This window comes from Hirundo rustica, chromosome 13 (genome assembly GCF_015227805.2).
Source record: "Hirundo rustica isolate bHirRus1 chromosome 13, bHirRus1.pri.v3, whole genome shotgun sequence".
Taxonomy (NCBI): Eukaryota; Metazoa; Chordata; class Aves; order Passeriformes; family Hirundinidae; genus Hirundo; species Hirundo rustica.
In genome coordinates this window covers 4,897,440-4,913,122 of record NC_053462.1, presented here as the reverse complement: position 1 = coordinate 4,913,122, position 15,683 = coordinate 4,897,440, and the positions used below count along the sequence as shown (strand labels likewise).

The 15,683-nt window shown below is 39.0% G+C and overlaps 1 protein-coding gene across 1 annotated transcript in view; it reads right to left on the bottom strand.

The window, feature by feature from the left end:
* The window catches only part of OTUD7A (OTU deubiquitinase 7A), a 121,253-nt gene extending 106,068 nt beyond the window's left edge, over positions 1-15,185 (bottom strand). Inside the window, exon 1 of the mRNA XM_040077180.2 lies at positions 15,119-15,185. The gene's annotated coding sequence lies outside the window, so the exon portion shown is untranslated. The remainder of the gene's footprint in view (positions 1-15,118) is intronic.
* Positions 15,186-15,683: the final 498 nt, after the last annotated feature.

Genomic DNA, 15,683 nt, shown 5'->3' with positions numbered 1-15,683 from the left:
ATTAGGAAAAAAAAAAAAATTGATCATTTTTGTCTATATTTTGTTGTTTATAGAAGTAGTAATAAAAATAACATTAATGTTAATTTAACAGTCTTAGAATAGTTATTCCCCTAAATAAGCGAAAGTTATTTGGCTTAGGTGAACTATCTCTTTTAAAATGATCATTCTTAACTCTTCCTACTCAAACACTCCTGACAGCTGACTTGTATTGATTCTCCATTCTCCTGCCTCTAAAACAAATTGAAAAAAATCACACTAAAATCAAAACCTAACTGGACATAAATGTAAATAACTGCTTCAGTCATCCTTAGTCCCTTTTACTCACGTCAGCTCACAGATAATGTTCTAGAAGTGACAGAAAAACCTGGGCTGGAAGGAAGGTAGCTAGTCCAGCTTGCTGATCAAAGTCTAATGTTAAAATTACCGTAACACATTATCATTTTATAGTAAAATTACCAGGCAACTAAAGCCTGTGCTTACACCCAGGCTTTTTATTTCTTATACAAAATCGTGAAATTAGAAATTTTAATTGCTAGTAATCCCTATGAAGTTTATAAGATAACTTGAGGTGTGGGGAGAGGGCTTAAATACTCCTCCCTTCCTTCCCAATCCAAAATATTCCCCAAAAGCTGTCTGTTCTGACTTGGACAGCCCCACCTCGAGTCCTGTGAGCAGTTGTGGGTACCGGAGTGTGAGAAAGACATCAGGCTCTTCGAGAGTGTCCGGAGGAGGCTACCGAGACGGTGAGAGGTCAGAAGAGGCCGAAGCAGGAGCGGCTGAGGGCTCTGGTCCCGCCGGGCCTGGAGGAGCCTGAGGGCAGCCCTCGCTGCAGGTACAGCCTCCTCCTGAGGGGAGAAGGACGGGCAGGCGCGGACTCCTTGGTGCCCCCGGCAGGGCCCCAGGAAAAGCCCTGACGCTGTGTCACGGAGGCTCAGGTTGGACATCAGGGGGAGGCTCTTCCCCCAGAGGGTGCCTGGGCGCTGGAGGAGGCTCCCCAGGGCAGCGGGGACAGCGCCGGCCCGGCAGAGGCCAAGGCCCGGGCGGGATTGCCGGCGTGCCCGCCGCGCCAGGAGCTGCGCTCGGCCGTTCTTGTGGGGCCTTCTGTGATTACAGAAACGGACACTTCCAGGAATGCTGGAATCAAGATAGACACAAACACAGATATCATCGACAAAAGGAGAAGTAGTTTAAGACAGGCATCCAAGAGAATGTACCCTTAAGAAACTTTAAAGGATATATCCTTTGGGATGTGAAATAGAGCTATGAGCTTTCTCGGTTCTGAAAATATATTCAGTATTAAAACATCAAAAGCTTTTTTCAAAATCATATTTTAAACTTAGTTAAAGTAGTGGGTAAATCTTAATTGACTAGACTTAGTTCTCTAGAATTTAATGATACTAAGAAGACAAAATTGAAATGGCTGTAAAACACTTATCAGATGACTGTGAAGGTCAAAACTACATTTCACTCTCAGTTTTCGTGGACATTATGTAACTCACTTGAGATTCTACTCTTAAAGCAAAAAGTGTTTTATAAAATTTTCCTCCTCCTCCTCTCTAACAGTTAGAAAAAGAGCAAGGGAGAAATCAGATTTGCATGGAATTAATTCTGACTCATTAAATGAAACTTTTCAAGAGTCAGTGAAACAGTATTCACCTATTACAGCTCATCATCTCAAAAAAAAAAAAACAACCAAAAAAAACCGCCTCCCAGGTGTGGCAGCTGCAGTGTTCCACAAAACGCCCCCTGTGACTCACAGGGGTCATCACTCCTAACTCCAACTCACACATTTTATAAGCCTTTGTTCAGGGCAAAGCATTAGGAAAAACCAGTATTTCTTAGAAACCTGTTTCCTGCTATCTACATTACATTTCTAAATGTAACATGATTTTACCTGTCTGAATGAGGAAGATTGAATTTTTCATCAATAAATAACCTTCCTCACAATTATCGAGCAAAACAGAATCATCAGCTACTTTAGCACCCCAGATGAATTTGGGAAGAGAAAACAGATGCACTAATTATCTCTAGCAGATCCCCTGTGAGCTTCCTATGGGCCACTTCCATTTGCTGTGTATCTTATGCCCATAAACCAGAAGCAGTACAATATCCCTGCAGGGAGTTTGTTCTCTGCAGTAAATCATGAAGGAGTAAAATTTAGATAATAGTTCCTTTCATCACTATTCCAATCCGAAATAGATCCTAATAATGAACTAATTCCAGCAATTTATGGTATTTTTATATTTTTAGACACAACTTGCTAGTGAGACACTCAAATTGTGGAAATACAAACAGTTACTTCAGCAGACCTACAGTTGCACTGTGCAAAAGACCCCTACAGATCATGCTGAGGTGAGCATTAGGCTTTAAAAACCTGCAATTTCCTTCTTTTTTACTGTGGTAAAGGTAGAAATAGAAAAGAAATTTCATTCATCTACATATGTATAAGCAATGTATATACAATAAACCTACTATTAAACCAAAGGCACTCATTTTGCAAGAACTGTACGGAAGCCCAAGTCCAGGCAAAAAAGAACAATTTCAACATATATCCATGTGACTCACTGATCTTAAGAATTCAATATAACACATTTATCCCATTCCTTGTTATCAGCAAGGGTGGCCACCTCCTGGTGTTTACACTATAGAAAAATAGGAGAAATCATAAAGCTACCTCATCAAAATGTTTCAAAAGCAGATAATTAGACCCAGGTATATAACCATGAGAGAGACAAAACTCTGCCAATACCAGGCAACCCAGATCAGATTTCAAAATAACTGTTTCAAGGTAAATTTTGTTATAAGCATCACCAAGAGGAAAGATATACAATAACAATAACCCCTTTGTAAACATTCTAGAAAAAAGACATATTCAGCTGAAGCCAAAGGAACTGAACTGCCTGGAAGTCATTTTAAATGCATCAGACTTCCCCCCATCCCTCTTCTGTTTTTATTTCTTAGCTGTAAATGAAAATAATAATAAAAATACAGCCTTCAGATGTATACGGGCAGCTCTGCCTTGGACAAGTGGCACTTCCTGGTCTCTTCAGCCTCTTTACTGATATATTAATACAAACAAATGGCAGATTTCCAGACAGTAAATTGCTTTTATTTCCACTTACCTCCTCAGCAATAGCAGACTCTCTACTCTTCCTAGAAGAATCGAGTTTTCTGCCATTTATGTTGCTCTTTTTGCCCCTGGAGTGGGGGCCACCCAGGTCTCTTGACCTGAGAAACCTTTGTTGGTTGGGTCTTTGCAATGACTTGAATTTGGCACTGTCAAGTTCTTTCCCTGGCTCTTCACCACTACAAATCCAACCCAACCTTACCAGACCTGCAGTCTGATCACAGCCTCAATCTAATATTTCAGTGATTTACTGTCACCTATGGAACAATTACAAAATTTGTTAAATCTTCGATTTTGTGATTAAGTAATCCTGACTTTACAGGCGACCTTTAAGGTCTCTACTCAATACTTTCAAAGCAGCAATCTTCCAACTCCTTTTCCCTAAAATGTTCCAGGGGTACACGGTGAGGCACCTCACAGAAATGGAGTATTTCAGCCCAAAGTGTGTCAAAGGGATTTCCCAGTGGCAATCCCAACAGGCAAATGCCTCCTCTCGCACGGGCTGCAGGGCTGGCTGTGCCCTGTCTGTGCTTAGTGAAGAGAAAGGCAATTCTGAAGTGACCTGAGGTAAAGCTCTAACTGGAGAGGGTCTCACTGTAACAACTGCCTTGACCAGGACCACAACCATAACCGGGACCAAAACATGCACTTCTGAAGGGAACAAAGGCTATTTTGCAGGGCTGTGCAAAGGAAACGATACTGGGCCATAAAGGGGAAACTTCTACATGCTCCTGCATAAGAAAACACCAAAAAGGAAGAGACTCTTCCATTTGCATATGCTTTCTCTCAGTATTGTGTGGGATAAGATTCAGCCCTCTGAAGCAACACTCCCCAGGACATTTTGTGTTCACCAAGGACAGTTACTAGGGCTTTGAGAATGACAGAATTACAGCTCTCTGCCAGGATTAAGGACTTCCATGAAGCAGAAGAAGGAAAGGAAGAAGGGAGGGAGGCAGGAAGGGAGGCAGGAAGGGACGCAGGAAGGGAGGAAGGAAGGGACGCAGGAAGGGAGGCAGGTGTTCTGTCAATTTGGATTGCTTCAGGCAGATGCTGCACTGTAACAGGCCAGGAAAAGTCCTGTGTCATCTCTAAGCATGGCTCAGCTGAAAACACTCTGAGGGAACTTAACAGCAGCAAATGCAAAGTATCGAGCCACTGGTGTTGAAGAAAAATATTTTAAAAGGTAAGTGATTGAGACTATTATATAGATCTTTCTGGGATACTATGCTGGCTCCTTAAGCACACTTTGCAAGAGAAAAACAACTGGCAAGAAAAACTATTTGAAGAAAAGAAGATGGAAGAGACAACTTTATCCAAACCAAGTTATTAAAATGGTATTTTCCTTATTTCATGTGAAAAGCCTGTGTTACTTCTAAGTCAGGCTAAAGTGTTACATGAACTTTAACTTGATCTGAGGCAATCCATGATAAAATTTCTACATTTTAAAATCAGTTTTCCTTATTTTAAAGTAGCTTGAAGTAGCAAGAAGAAAAAAAAACACCAAAAAAACCAAACGCCCCCCCAAAACCCAAAAACAAACAAAAAACAAACAACAAAAACAAACAAACAAACAAAACAACCCCACAAGATTTAGAGTCAGCTATTTCAACATTGGGGATGGGGGGAGGAATAAATACATTTCTCAACTTAAAAGTTTACAGGTTTGCCAGTCTTATTTCCCACACACGTGTGCACACACAATTCTAGTTCTAATAATGTTGCTAATAAATAGATAGTTGCTTATTTAAAAGAACTCTCAGATCACGATTGTATGAATCTAAACTATAGCACAGTCTTCTTGTATAAACACTAGTCCCATTTCTCCCTTAGAAACTTTTTCTTAAAATTGTACTTTATTATTTAAATGAGAGGCATAAAAATGTGACACAAAATGTAAAACAGTATTGGGAAATGGCTGGAGAACAGCTGCTTTGCTCTGTAGCTTCTAACTTCAGAATGGAAATCTGAAGCAAAGAAAGATTGACTCATAATAGCAGTTAATGAATATATAAGTAGGCTGCAATTAATTAAGCAGATATTTGCTTTTTAAAACTTCCCTTCTATATCGCAGTCTTCCTTTTTATCTCAGTTTGCTCAGTCCAACTCTTCTGACAGCTATTGACAGCAATAGCCAAAAATACGACAGGTTTTCCTACAGAAGCCCTCCCAATACCGACTGCTAAATCCAGTGGTGCATGTCAATTTGATGACTCATGCCTCTTATTTCATTTTAATCTCCTTTCCTTTCATGTTGATGAACTGAAGTTCTACCGTTTCATTACAGCCTTCTCCCCTGCCTCTTCCCATACACCTAAGTAGGACAAGTAGAAAAGCCCCACTGGCTGTCACTGGCAGCGTTTGTGCTGTTGTGATAGCAGGCTTTAACAATTTATAGTATCTCTAAAGCTTCAACAAAAGGCACAGAGACAGGAACAACTCTCAGTAATGCCACTCTGCTTGCCACAGAGTAGTAGGATTTAAGAAGGAATTATCCTGTTTTCTCTTTCCTCTTGTTTCCTTCCCTACAATGCTGAAGTCTGTAGAAGTGAGAAGATTCCCATTTTAAGTTGTGCTAACTAAACAAACCAAAATAGACATTCAAATCGAAGTCTAAAGTGCTTGATATTTATGATATTTCTACTTTCCTGCTCAAACAGAGTCACTGCACCTGTGGCTATGATTAAGGCTGTTGTATCATTTATTCCAGGTGACCATACCAGATTGTTTTTTCATTAATCATTTAAAGGTTATACCAGTTTATCTTGCCATGTATTTTGGCAGAGACTGGAACCTTGCTTGGACAGATATTTCTATTACACATTTCTATTAAGCATCTTCAGCTGCCTCTGACTGAGATTTGGGTTGGATACTTAAACACAGGGATATGAACTCCTGTGTGAAAGCAGGCCTCTGAAATACACAGTATTCTTAAAGAGGGGAAAAAAAAAACCCCAAAAACCCCAAAACCCAATAAAAAAGTAAACCCCAAAGTTCCTAGAAATGATGGTACATCTTTCAGGACCAGGAGTGCTAAATCAACTCCTATGCACAGCTATAATCTAAGAGATGGTGGGATCTAAAAACTTACTCTCATGCTGATTGATATTCCTTGACATTTGTGAACTTACACCTACAAATGTGCAAAGCTACAACTGTAACAGGAACACAGTTCTCATTCATCCAAGCAACCGTGAGAGGGTAAAACTGAGTCCATGACATACTAGAGTATGGTATGTGTTTTCCAAAGCTAACCAAAGCTGGTCTAGGCACTTTGACATTTATAAATTTATACTCCCCACTCTCAGTCCTTACTCAATTATCCAGATCATACAGCCACCCACAGTAAGCAAGTCATGGGTGAATGGGTGAGTGTGAGAGATAAGAGCATTTCTCCACCAAAAATTGTAGTTTATGGTTTTGTAAAATATTATTTACCATACAGTTAGTGTCTGACAATCAAATTAATTCCAGTTTTGCTTTTTTACTATGCTGCAATGAAAAACAACTAAACTCTGAAAATGTCAGGTAATTGTCAAGCTATATTTAACTACCACATTTCACTTGTAAGGAAACATCAATTTGAATAAACAGATGGTGTTGCTATGGGGTTGCCATCACAAGTAGAAGCACACATTTAACTCTGAAAATGGCAGATACAAAGGACAAGAAAATGATATGCAGTGCTGGGCATTTCTGGAAGCAAAACCATGGTTATATTAAACCTTTTTTTGCTTAATTCCTGCACTCAATAACACCGTCTTACTGCTAGAAGCACTTGATTCCTAAGAACTAAATAAGAATTCGGAATATTAATAATATTAATCCTCAAATAATATCAGGAGTATTTGCATCTCTAGCTCCATTGCTCCCCCCCTTGAAATCCCTGGGAAAGCAAAGGTACAATTTTGATTACTTCCTCAAATCATTTAGGTGGCTGGGAGTCTACGGAAAAAAGATGGTCATGCAATTTCAGGAACAAGGATGCCACTGGCCAGCTAATGGATGTAGTCACTGTTACTTAAATGTTGAAATAGAAATTTTTAAAAAGCTCTCAAAATAAAAAAAAAATATGGACAGAGTATTCCAGTTCATCCAAAGAAATACAAATAGAAGGCCTGTTTAGATAGCTATGATACTTGACATTACTTGTATAAGGAGCTGAACTTTACTAAAACTGGGCATCCTGTTGAGAGAGTACTGTTTTATTTCCAAGAATTGCTTTAAAACTACTACACCCAGACATTTTTTCAGACTACAATGAGATTTTCATCTGTTTAAACACTCAAATAACATTAAATTAAATAATTTAAACTTTCAAATTCCAAATTAGTATGAAGAGGAATGAAAAGGGAAGCATGGGCAATTTCATCAGCTGCTTATGTAAGTTAATAATTTCTCAAGAACACTGAAGATAATGTTGATGCTATTCTTGTGGATTACTTTGAGATTTAGAAAGTGGTTTGTTGTTAGATTTCATTTTGACCTTGTTGATATTTCATTGAAATACACATAACAAAATAACAGGTCTAACCAATAAGTTTAGCGATATATAAAATAGCATTTCCACAAACAACTTCTAATATGTAGAAAGGACTGTGATTATTATTTACTTCAGAATTTCTCAGTGTACTAACACAAGCATGGACCTGCAGGAAAAATCTTAAGCTCCCTTGAAAATATTGCCACCAAAATACTAGTGAGCTACGGTCTAGGAAGGAATAAAATATGGCCAACAGGAAAATTCCATAACTGACCCAATGGCATCTTCATATTTCAGTGTCAGAATCTTAGTGAAATTTAAGACATGTACATAGCATTTTATGTACAACCACAAACAAGTCAACAGGAGTATGGAATCACTGAGGAAAACGAGAGCACAAAAGTAAACTGTAACAAATTAAACTGAATTTTAAGAAGACCATCAAAATATTGATGACACCACCTTTAAAGTGTGGTACAGTAAAATCAGAATGTGAAATGTCATGTGTCACACTGGACAGGGGTAAATATGCTTTCCTTGTTAACAACAGATATCTATAGTGAGAAAGCTTACCTACCTTCCTACAGATACCACACAAATCACTATTCAAAAGCTGAAATTCTGGGTTTGTTCAGGAGCAGAAGTTTCTTAAAACCAGAAAATTTTCTTTCTGCACTTACTAAACACCCAGTGCTAATGGTAAGGATGGGACATTTTTCTTTCAGTACTATCACAAGCTTGGCAACAGCCATTCCCACTTTCAAGGGTACTTCCTTTCTAAGGAAAGGAAACAGGAAATCTAGGAAAGGAAATCTAACAATTGTTAGATTCATACTACCTGAGGGAGAAGGTATCATAACAAACCATTCCAATTCACAGGTAGAAAGGACCTGGCTCAGTCCTTAGTCTGTCTAAGGTCTAAGGTAGAACAAATCCCCAAACCAAGTTGCCCATCATGGTTTTTTTCATACCTCCTTTCATGCTGTTTTGTAGAATTATGAGCTGCCCTGTCAGCCTCCTCCCTTCAAAGTGAGATGTAATGCACTTTATTTGCATTACACCTGGCAGCAATTACAAAGCTTTTATATTTAAATGTTAATTAAGAGAATGTGAGCATAAATAGCTGCATGTAAGTAGAACCTTCTTGCTAGATAGAGATTTATCTCTAGGCAGAAGTACTAATACAGCATCTTTTGAAGCCATGGGTATTACAGTGGAGATAAAGCAGCACAATCACCAGTTTCAGAGAGATCATTGTGCCCAGCATGCAGATATCTTCCCAACATTCTCCAGATCATTACCACTAACCAGAGATTAGTACCCATGACTTTTTATCCAAAAAATGCAGCATGCACACAGCTTCAGTCTACCTGCAAAAAACAAAGCTATCCAGGAAATGATAAATAATCTGATTTACATACTAGGTCTGTGATAATGTATTGTAAAGAGCATGTTATTGTAATAGGCATAAACTACCTTAGAGCATTCAGCCAGGAGTTGGTTTGTGAAGTTTTTATAATTCTTACAGGAAAGAAAGAAGCAGCACCCTAGAAAAAGCAGCTTAACTTCAGACGCCAAGTTAATGAATGCATGCAAATTGAGATTCCTCCCCACTCCTCTCAGAGGCAACACTTCCTGCTCTTGCAATTTTATCATGACTCTCACTATTTTTAGTGCTTTGCCTAGAGCCTCTGCTACTGGAATCACGTCTGAGACTCAGCATTAATTTTAAAAGAAAATATTTCCACTCCCCTGCATCCTGAGAAAAGCTTGGAAATGTGAAACGAGTGCAGCCTACAGCCTAAAAAACTAGAAAGAATACAAAAAATTCAGGGTGGGTTTTGTTTTGTTCTTAAAAAAAGCTCATGATATCTAAGCTGATTCCCTGAGTGGCAGGAGCTAGATAATGCATTGATTCCTCATGGCTGGCTCTTCCTCACAATCTCTCCAGAACAGATGTAAAGCACATCAGCAGTTTTACATGGGAAAACTACACAGTGCCACTGTCACTGCTCTTTCTATGCAGTGGATATTCTTCTTCAGAATACCAATACGGCTTTTCTTAAAAGTCATACTTTTAAAGAGAACATTTGACCTTTAGAACTAAGATGAAATATTGTTTTGTGCACAAACTATTCTTGGTTTCTCTTCTCTGAAAGCTATCTCTTCTGCATCTAAGAGCATTTTGCTTAAGAAGATAAACCCAAGATAACCCTTGTTATCTGCAAGAAATATGTAAACACATGTTAAGGAGGAATATAACATCAGGCTTCCTAGGGGAAAGATAATGCCTTTTATTCGCTTTTACACAGCTACTTGCTTTTAATTATACATGCAGTTGGAATTCAAAATAGAAAGTTAAATAGATTATCTGCCTTTATCTTAGATGATTGAGAGGCTTTTTAAAAAGATACCACTAGATGGTGCAAGAGTTTAAATAATTCATAAATGCACAGCTAGTCCCCTGCCCTAGCAACAGCAGGAGACAACTTAGCACTGCCAAGCAAACAGAGTTTCCGTGATTTGTATTTGGCAAAATTGCTGACTTTAGCCCTAGAGGCAACAACTCACTCCCTTCAGCCCTAGAGGCAATAACTCACTCCCTTCTTTGGTATTTCTTTCAAAGAGGAGGAAATATTTGGTCATCTGAGGGAAAACTGGTAATGAAATGGCTGTGACCTCCCTAAGGCTCTGGGACTTGGGAGTTCTGGAAGGAGGGAAGTGACCGACTATGGCAGGTTAGGGTGGACACAGTGCTCTTCTTGATCTTGAGAAAAGGCAAATTCAGCTCCCTCCTCAGCTGGACAGACTAACTCAGCAAACCCAAAAAACAGATTCAACCCCACTGAACCTCAGTTCTCATTTGGAAATAAGTTCAGTTATTGCTTGCTAGCACTTCCAACCTCAGAGGGATGCTGAGAGGAAAAATACATTTAAAAACTATGCCATGTTACAAAATGGTGAAGTATTTTAGTATATGTATGATGCCTATACTGGTGGTGAAATATGAATGGATTTTTATTTTAGTAATTTTGGTTAAACATTTAACAAGAGTACCAGGAACTAGCCATCACAAATTAAGTTAAACTGATATATAAAGCAAAATGTCTTCTCCAGTTCTAGATGCAAAACATAGAAATACCTGAGCTTACTTTGTTCACAACTGGCAGAACTAGAAGTCTAAAGTGTATATTATTCCAAGAAACATTTTTTTAATGATCATCAGTAACTAAATTATAACCCAAGTTTTGATTAATATGCATTGAAGCCTATAAGAATAAGGTAAGTGTTGGGTAGGTAACATTAGGAGAAAGTAATGTAGACAAGGTAAATTTTCTATCAGCCAGTAGACGTCAAAGACACGATTTAATTATTCAGGTATGCAAGATAACACATGGAAAGCACACACCTTCATTGCACAGGAATGAAACCTCCACCCAGCCATGGCTACCCACCACATGAACCTAAAAAACCCCCCAAAAGCAAACAAAGAAAAACCTGCTGAGTAACACACACACATACAGGGAGATTGTGACTAATATATTAATAACTAAGACCTGAAAACCAAGATAACCAAAAAGATTCTTCTCACTCTGAATACATTCATGGGATAGAATTTTCCCAGGAGATGGCAGGACTTGTGGCTTTCATAATAGGAAAGAACATTTCTTGGATATATATTATAAATTTAGCTGTCAAGCCTTTTACTATTCCAAACAAAACCTCATAAAATCAGTCATCAAGTCTGTAAATCTTTGCCAGATTGGCAAAGAGAAATGGAACTGACAGTCCCAGAAAGGCATGATAGGATTTATCAGGAATCAACTGCCCAAAAGGGATACCAAGTGTGCCTTTTTCCTCTTGCACTGAATGGAACAGAATTGTGTAGTAAATATTTCAACAATATAAAACAAATATGAACGCACCTGTTGAGAGATACAGTGGAAGTCCTACAATAATCCAGTAATAGCTTGATTATTCATGGAAGAAAATGAAGATCAATAATCCAGTTACAGTCAAATTGTTCACACGCACTATATATTAATATAAATATGAACTCTTTATACAACAGAATAAGGCAGCTATATAGTTACTAAACAGCTTCAGCAGTGATGTAGCCTCTTTTGGTTGATACTATTCCCATGGGAAGTAGAAGAAAATATTTTTACTTGAGGAGAAGCAGAAACCACAAATCAATACTGAGGGCACATCTGCACTACGAGGCCTTTCCCAGCACAGCACATGGTCTGTGGCACTGTGGAAGGCCTGTGCCACCACACCAGCAGAGCTGCTGGCCTGCACTGAGAGCAGTTCATCCTGACATGAACTATGATGTCACCTTCTTAAGTGCCATGGGGAGAGCTGACCTAACCACATGCTGGCAATTTTTTTTTTACTCTGGATGGTTTGCTAAGACAGGTATTTTGTCAGGCCAAGTCTAAACTTAAATCCCCACAAATGCAACTACCCACTATGGTTACTGAAGTGCCACCTTCAATATCTTCATCTCAGGGTACTGCTTAGGGCACCCCCCTAGCTCAGCACACTTCCCTTGCTGCGAGGTGGAGGACGAAGCCATTTCAGCAAGGTCTGCCCTGTCTAAGGTGGTAGATACTCCTCACATCTAAGCTGGATGAATATCCTGTTCTATTCACTCCCTTTTCCATTCTTAACAAAGCTCTTCCACTTGGTTGCAAATTCAGCCTCCATCTTACTTGTTCTGATGCTGCTGCAGACAGAGCCACTACACAGAACAGGGGCCAGGTTGAAGAGAAACAGGGAACAGGGGCCTCCAGCGCACTCTGAATCCCAGCATCGGCTAGCCCCATAAACTGCTGTGGGAAAGTCACCTTGGCTGCCCTGTGAGCAAGACTGCTGGCAGCTCTGTTTTGAGGCCAGGCTATTAATTTCATTACCAGTCTCCAAGTGACAGAATTTTAGCTTAATTTCTCCACCACAGGATGATGCTTGTGGCCATTCTAGACAGCTGCAGGGGTACAGGTGTGACCCAGCCCTGCAACCTAAAAGAAGCTGTTTCAGGAAGCATTCCATGACACACTCCAGGGCAACCCACAAGGAATAATATATAACATATTGAAGCAAATAGAGGCCAGGCTGTGGCACTTCGCTTTTCCTGGATCCTCCCATCTTCAGAACAAACACAAGACAGCGGGAAAAAAAAATGTGTCAGATAAGCTGCTCTTGAGAAACCTGCTGGCTCGTACACAGCTCTCACAAAAGCAAACAAGGAAACACCAGACAAGACACAATTTCCATGCCAGTATGTGCTTTGCAAAAGGCTGAAAAGAACAGCAAAAAGCCATACAAGAAGAGGAAATGGCCCCAAGCTGCATCAGGGGAGGTTTAGACTGTGACGATCAAAAGTGTTGTCAAGCACAAGAACGGGGTCTGCAGGAAGGTGGTTGAGTGACCAGCCCTGGAGATAAAAGACTAAATGTGTACAGTAAAAGCGTAGATGCGGCACTTTAGGACATGGTTTAGTGGTGGACTGAGCAGTGCTGGGCTGACACTTGGACCTAGTGGTCTCAAAGGTCTTTTCCAAGCTAAACAATTCTATGATTCTGCAAGAGAGACTACAGCGGGTTCTGTAGGAGGCAGAGATTTTCAAAGCATGTTTTGTATATCCAGTGCTCTGATTAAGTTCATAGGTCCGAGTCAGGGAAGATACTAACTGCACATTTTTCAGCAGATCTTGTATATTTGCAGACTTGATCCCTCTGGGTGCCCAGGAAAATTCACGAGCCAAAATGCCAATCCAAATGAGGAAGATTATGATTAAGGCGTAGGCACCCACATGGCACCTCATACTGCAAAAGAGATTGCATAGGGAAAATATTAACTTAGGAAAAGCCCTGTGAGACACCGAAGATCAGTTCCACGAAGGGAGTATAAAAATGAAGATCAAAAAATTACATTACATTGCTTTTCACCACAGCAAAGTCTAAAAATTAAAATGAATCTTATTCCCAGGCTATAACTCTGAACATCCTTGTCTTTTCTGAGGCAGGAACAGTCTCTTTTCTTTTTGCTTACCTTTTTTTTTTACCATATATTGTTAGACAGAGTAACAGTGCTGGAAGAATACTGAAATACATGCACAGATTCTATCCAAAGTGCACCTTTTCTCAAAGTATTGAATTCTGTGAAATGTATAGTCTAATTGAAAGATGACCAAAATTTATGTAATTAGCTAGGATAAAGAAAAGTCAGACAACGTGGTTAACAAAAATAATCTGAAAAGCATTTTGTCTTTTAACTGAAAAATATAAAACTTTTAGATTCTCTAAGAGTTCAGATTTCAGCTACCTACAGGCACACTTGTATTTTACTGGTTACTAATGAAAGTCTTCCCTTATCTCTCTCTCACAAACACACTTTTTGCTTTTTAACCCAGAAGTTTTCTATTTTCTAATAAAAAGCACCACAAAGTATAAAAATATACATGGAAAGAACTGAAAGAATGCATAATTCATCTGGAAAATTATTTCATTTTAGTTATTCTAGTAACTTTAAAAGAATTCTTTTAGTATAGGCATAAACTGATGAGCTCCCATTAAAAGAATTTCTAGTGTATTCCTTTCTGGAGTTTAATTAAGTTCTTGTAAAAGAAAGCATGAGGACTGCCAAGAAAACACAATCTCTTGTCCCTGTCCCATGCCATTAAAAAAAACTTATGTGACTCTGACTTCTAGGTCACTAAAATGATCTGATAGAGAAAAGTGGAAATCTTGATTCTTTCCTGACGTAGCTGCTCACATTACAGTCATCCTGCTAGCAGTGACAAGGGAACACGGAGCAAGCAGAGCCATCCCTCCTTTAACCACAAGGTGAGCGGGTTTATTGCATCCAGAGAGGTGCTAAGCTAAAAGCCCTGGTGCTCTTTAGGAAGGAGACATGGAGTTATTTTTGCATTACTAAGCAGGCACTTGCCCAAGAACATTGTGTTCACATATTTTTAAAAACACAGAACTCATTCTGTAGTAATTTATGATTCTGCAAGGTGACAAAAGCTAATTAACTTTGCTCATTTCATAAAAAGAATTAGAAATCTGCAGGAGAAAAGACAGCTGGTGTTGCTTGAACAACACATTTACAGCAAACAATAGTTTTTAACTATAAAAGACAAAGTTAGATTATTTTGTGATTTGACTCAAAACCAGTGCTGCACAAACCAAATAAAACCACACAGAACCTGTAATGTTTAAGGAGTTTTGACACAAAATTGTTCCTCTTTTCTAACCAGCAGTACTGGTCTTGGTAGTTATTTTAGTCACATTTTATTCGGTTTTCCCCTTGAGAAAAACAACTTCCTTTTCCTTTTGCTTCCAGTAGCACTAACCTTTAAATTCCCATTAAAACTCACATTCTGTGTCTCAGCAGGGTAGTGATTTGGACAGATGGGAGTATGTGTGTATAGGAAAGAGTCATTTCTAGCTGAGGGAGACTCTTCTAGGATATACAAAATGTAACATGCAATGTGATATACATACCTTCAGTGCCAGAGGCAGTGTCTAGTTCAAACATTCATTGGGAAACAGAACGGGATTTGTTACTATGGATGAAAGTTCTCCCTCACAATTCCTTTGTGTTGATACTGCTCAGCTCGTCACTGGAAACCACCAAAAAGCTACAAAGAAACATAGGGAGTAACTAGTTCACATTTAACTAATAAGACAAACACAGCTTTTTTATCATGAAAGAGTGTCATTCTATCAACTACCACACGTGACGCTGCTCACAAGAGGCATATTATCTTTATATGTATAGAATATAAAAATCATTTACTTGAAGTTCAGAATTATAACTGGCAGAATGTCTCACACTCATTATTTGAATCATCTGCTGGAAACAATAGAAGAATTTGAACTACAGTTGAACTCTTCACCCAGAGTTGAACAACAGGGCTAGTTAATGGAATGTAGCCAGTTCCCTGAGCAGTAAATTAACTTCAGTTTAGTTAGAAACACAAGCTGACAGTGGAACAGTATTAGAGGCAGATCCTGCAATATACTGGATTTGCCAGATCCTCTCCGTCAGCTAGCAGACAGAAGGTGT